The 5,722-nt window shown below is 30.8% G+C and overlaps 3 long non-coding RNA genes across 3 annotated transcripts in view; 1 reads left to right on the forward strand and 2 right to left on the reverse strand.

The window, feature by feature from the left end:
- Positions 1 to 285: 285 nt before the first annotated feature.
- LOC113785750 (uncharacterized) lies at positions 286 to 764 on the reverse strand. The gene is made up of 2 exons (XR_003471886.2): positions 624 to 764; positions 286 to 518 (listed from the first exon to the last, which is right to left on the reverse strand). It is a non-coding gene; the product is annotated as an uncharacterized lncRNA (long non-coding RNA).
- A 2,382-nt stretch (positions 765 to 3,146) lies between these two features.
- The window catches only part of LOC105851779 (uncharacterized), an 8,653-nt gene continuing 6,077 nt past the window's right edge, over positions 3,147 to 5,722 (forward strand). The window contains exon 1 of the long non-coding RNA XR_003471769.2: positions 3,147 to 3,643. This is a non-coding gene — a long non-coding RNA (uncharacterized lncRNA). The remainder of the gene's footprint in view (positions 3,644 to 5,722) is intronic.
- LOC140919522 (uncharacterized) lies at positions 3,272 to 5,139 on the reverse strand. Its single transcript, XR_012162153.1, has 2 exons — positions 5,043 to 5,139; positions 3,272 to 4,831 (listed from the first exon to the last, which is right to left on the reverse strand). It is a non-coding gene; the product is annotated as an uncharacterized lncRNA (long non-coding RNA).

Genomic DNA, 5,722 nt, shown 5'->3' on the forward strand with positions numbered 1-5,722 from the left:
GACCTTTTTATTAAACAGGCCAGTCCAGTTCAGGCCATAAGTAGGTCAGGCCATAGGCCCCTGACGGACGGCCTAGCCTATTCCCATCCCTACTTACACATGAAGAAATTTTACGATCACCGAACACGGGAACTTTATTAAATTACCCAAAATCTTCTCATCTTTAATTTTAAGTGTCTTCAACATCACTATTAAGGTAGATTATCTTTTATCTCTATTTCTCAATCTTTTTCACACTCGGTTCAGATTTTTGTTGCATGTGTATGAAATTTTCGCAACATGTAATAAAAAATAAACAAACTCAAAATATTTTTTTTGATCAAAATATAAACAAACTCAAAATAGTACTACAAAAATTAAGAGGTTTACAAATTTATTCCCTTAACCTCTCACTAATTAAAAGTGATACTTTGTGAACCATCACAAGCAATGACATGTCTCATTACTACAAACGCCTTTCAAAGGAGCGATACACAGATCCTTACACATAAAGTTGGCGAAACAAAAGACACTTCTTCCTGGGATGGAAAAAAAGAAAAGAAAAAAGAAGTAGGTGTTATTGAAAGGGATGAAATTTTTGTATAAGGTTAAAATAAATGAAAATGATGAGAAAAATGACTTACCAGTGCTTATCTTACCTATAAAAAAAATAAAGATCATCACAGTATAAACAAACTTGGAAATTTTAGTCATATTTTTTGTATCATTTTTATGTAACAAACATTTAACTTTTGTATTAATTTATAATGAAACTTTAATCACTTTTAGAGAATGAAAAAAGTCGTAAAAAATTAATGTCTGTGATAAAAGTCTTTTAGTAAATTCATGTGTTTAGTTTGTCCCTTTATATCACTCAAAAAATAATATAACCTTTCATTGCAATTTCTTTCTTTTCTAACCTTTCATGATAAATAGGAAAGATGTTAGTATAAAAGTAGTTTTTTTTTATATGATTTTCAAATAAGAACAATTATCCTTTAATTATTTGTTAAGTGTGCAAATTAACACAGAAGATAATGATTTATATTAGTGACTATCTATTTTAATATAGCTAAATTATGAGTAAGTTAGAGATTACTAATAGAGTAAATAATGATATAACAAAAAGAAGAATTGCAATAAGCATTTGATAATCTACCGTTCGAGTTAAATCGTTAACGACCAAGGAAATATAAGTCAACGATTGATCATTTGATCCCAAAGGAAAAGAATGCTACAACGAGCATCTTTCTATGACTAAAGTCAATGCTCTGGTAAAGTCAAATCCTCTTATGAACAAAGAAATAGAGTTAACAAATCAAGGTAAATGCACTATGACTCTGAAAAATCAATTTATTGTCTGTCTTTGATCAACGCGCTCTAAACTCGCCTATGGTGAATTTGACTAATGCAAGCTCACTCTGACAATTCTGCATCTGATTATTCTAGCAACCTAGTTGATCATCTGATCAACACTTGATAACTCTTCATCATATGCATATTTTTCATTGTTTTTAATCTTATTTGTCTTTGATCATTAGTTCTTGAATTTAATGAATTTTTTATGTTCTTATTTCCTTGATTAAGTAAAGATTTTTCGTAGTTTTGTGTTGTTTCATTTTTTTAATGCAGTGCAGAATTTTGATGAAAAATCAACACATAATTTTTATGCTCTTATTTCCTTAATTAGCAACACAATTTTTAGTGGCAAAATGGTAAACACAATTCAAACCCTTATTTTTTGTGTTTTCCAATACCTTTAGAAGATACCCAAAACAACAATATAATAATCCCTTCATAAGATATCCAAACACAACAATATAATAGTATTGAAAGATGACAACTAACAAAGTTAGTCCAAGGAATAATGAACCATATTTAAATGAGTAAATTTTATTAAATTGCACATTTGTCATTAGTACACCTCTATTTTCATTTAAGTAACAAGGTAGTATTAAACAATTTAGCATTTTTCACATCTAAGTCAATCTACTCCTTAGAAACATACACACAAAATTCCTCTATTTAGAGGTTGATCACCTTCTTGAGCATTTTGTAGGATGATATATAGTACAACAATAAGTTGGATAAGACTGAGTTTAAGAGAGTAAGTCATGTATGTACTCGCAGAGATATATATTTACATTTCAAAGACGCAATCTTTCATATCAAACGCCACAAAGAACACCTCATTAAATTTAGACCTAATGATATACACCCAAGAACTTGAGTGGCGTACTTCCTAAATAGATTGATTTGATCACTTTATAGCCTTAGAAATCACCTAGTGAGCTCGCCTTATGAAGCAATCTGCCAAACAACTTCAACAACCATCAAGAATAGGATAGTGCTAACAGATCACCCTTACTATTAGAAAATCAGCTTTTAGCATTCAAATTTAGCGTCAATCATCGACACCAACGCTAGTAACGTTGGATTAGCATCGACTTTATGAACACTAAACAATTAAACAATTTTTTATTTTATTTTTTAACTAACTACTAACGTCGATTCATCGGTCTCTATGTCTGACTAGGGATGATAATAGGCTAGGACGTCCGTAAGGGGCATATGACCTCACCTATTTAATAAAAAAAGTTAGGCTCATACTATTTTTAAAACCTATTTATTTAAATAGATTAGACTCATGCTTATAAAAAAGCCTATTAGACATGACAGACCGACCTATATATATTTTATTATTTATTAATTTTATTTTTTATTATTATATTAATAATATTATTTCCTACTGAAATTTATATCAATTAGGCAACCACTCAGTAGTCGTTCCATATTGGATAGCCGTTCCATATTTGGAAGTCATTGCATATTCGATAGTCATTCAATTAGTCAATCAAGTCGTTCTATATTTATTTGAGAGGTAATAATGGGTGTATTTGTTTCAGAAAAAAAAATATTATTTGAAATAAAAAATTATGTTATAGGATTTAAAAGATGTTTATTTTAGATTTTTTAAAATTATTTTGTTAGAAAAATTATTTTTTGTTTCATATCATGTGGTTTGAGTATAACATTTAAATATTTTAATATGAATAAAAATTTTAAATAGACAGCCATGACCAAACTTTAAAAAAAGTTAAGCGAGAGCTCAAACGTTTCAAAAGCCTATTTCAAAAGTCTGGTCTGACCCTGACCTAGTTCCACTCCTGTGCCCGACTATAGACCATCTTTCCTCTTTTTTTTAATTATTTTTACTATTCTAAAGTCTAAATTTTCTTACACTACATTTTCTCAATTATATATGTTTCTATCTTTTTTTGGTAAACAATAAAAATCCTTCAGTTTTTTTTTTACCCTAACCCTCCCTTCCCTCTCTCTTTTTCTCTTCACCCTAATTCTTCCCGCCGGCCGGCAGCCTTGCGTCACGCCCTCCTCATCCCTTCTCAACGCCGCGACGCTTCCATTCTCCGTCCTCCCTCTCGTTTTCCCTCACTCACTAGAAAAACCTTCTCTTTTCCTTTCCATTGCTCTCCAGTTTGCTCTCCTTCACTCTTGGTTCCTACCGTCCACCGCCACAAACCTACCACCACATTCACGAACTCACTACCACCATTCTTCTCTGTTCATCTTCGTGTCATCTCTCCTCGTTTCTCATTTTCCAGCACCATCCAAAACTCTATTGACGTCTTCAACTGAATCATCGGTATGTTATCAATTGTTCTCTTTTTAGGATTTTTGTAAAATAAAACTTAGGGATTTAATCTCTTTTAACTTAGGGTTCCTTGGAAATGTTTGTTTATTTGTTTAATTAGAGTAGGAAATTTTAATTGACATTTGTAGATGCAAAATTACAACTTTCTCTTACCCGTACATGATTTTGTATAATTACGCCTTTCTGCATCTACAGTCTTTCATTCATTTGTTGTACAGTTTAGGTTTGTTTTTTATATAGAACAACCTTTGTGCCAATAACATGGAAATAATTTTACACAATTTACCTATGAGAGATATGGGGTGAAAACTTACTTAAGCCTTGTAGATTATCTTTTTTAGATATTAAGAACATCGTGATTGCTTTCAAAAATGCCACATTTGAATGGATTTGATGCATAAACTCCATCGCATCTTCCATAGTAATGCCCTTATAAGACTTCAAAAAACAAAAACTAAACCTATCGAATTCAGACCTAGGTTTTTTGTACCTATCGAATTCAGACCTAGGTTTTTTGTACCTTCACAACAACATTCTATTTTTGAATTTCCTCCACTGAAAAATTAGGACTATAAAATTCTTATTGATTCATTCATTTTGTTTGTACCAAATTCTAATTCACTAAATTTTTTGAAACATCCTTCTGTGTTCCATTATTGTAACTAGGGGTGGGCAAAATTCAGTTATGCTTGAAAACTGAACCGAACCGAACCGATTTTCAGTTCAGAAGAAACCGAACCGAACTGGTTTATAGTTTGTAAAACCTAACTGAACCGGTTCTTTAAACCAGTGAACCGGTTTAATATTTCAAACCGAACCGGTTCTCAAAATTGAAATTTTTTACACATTTTCACTTTTTGCCCAGAAGAATTTGGAAAAAATGGCATGCATTCACAAATGATATTGAATACCAAAATCTAATTTAAATGCTGATGGAATTGAATAAAAAATCCAAAAACTGAAACCACTATCAAAGACATCAAGTTTTGTACTAATAATGGATGAAATCCAATCCACCAAAAGGAAAAAAGAAAGAAAAAATCCCACTAGCTCAAACACACTACAATGAAGGCTTTCCTTTAGCAAGAAACAATGTGCTACTGCTACTATTCTTCCTTTTTATCTTCTTAGCAGATCATAGTAATGCTCTGGCTTTCTATAATCTGACATGCAGATAGCCTGATATCACACATAAAAAGTTCTTCATAAGCTTACAAATATAATGATTCTTTAATCTGAATATGTTGTACATTTATTATTACATGCACAATTATAAAAAAAAAAAATTAATAATATAAAACAGAACACAAGAAAAATTATTTGAATGATATAAAAGAAAATGACCAATATTGTACTAGTGTATATTCAATACAATGAAAGAAATGTTTACCTGCATTGCAAATGCTAAGTGGATTAGTGTTGCTTTAGACCAAGGCCTTCCAATGAATTGAAGACCAATAGGCAAACCCAATTTATCATACCCAACCTGTGAAGTTTGAAGCATATATAACATATAAATAATATCTAAAGTCTTGTATAAAGAAAATAACATATGGTGGTATAATGTTACTAAGTAAGGGAGAATATAACTCAACTGAAACAGTGATAGCAGGAAGTCCTAGGAAGTTTCCCGCTATAGAAAAGCGAACAAGTGCAGCTAAAATAATGGCAAGCAGTTATTAAAAATAAAAAAATGACACCAGTTAGTAATTTCAAAAAATAACATGTAGAGTTCAATAACCATATAAATACTGAAACACTTGGTTTCACTCACCTAATTCTTTGAGCTTTCTTTAATCTATTTACTTCAACAATTTTACTTCAAATACAATGACGCTAAACAAAATAGAAACAAATGTCTTTAATCGTCAAGACTAATGACACTAGCAGATGCTGTTGCGTAGAGCGTTGGAGAAATGATCTCTGCAAAAAAGAGCATTTCATTATGTTTCAAAAAATTTAAAATACAATACAAAGTTTGTAGAACTAAAAATATTGTAACATACCTTTCTCAAAGGTTTCAAGTTCTTCAAGGTCCTCGTCAAATAGATTTGAGAAAGGAGATCCTTT

Source organism: Cicer arietinum, chromosome 3, assembly GCF_000331145.2.
Source record: "Cicer arietinum cultivar CDC Frontier isolate Library 1 chromosome 3, Cicar.CDCFrontier_v2.0, whole genome shotgun sequence".
NCBI lineage: Eukaryota > Viridiplantae > Streptophyta > Magnoliopsida > Fabales > Fabaceae > Cicer > Cicer arietinum.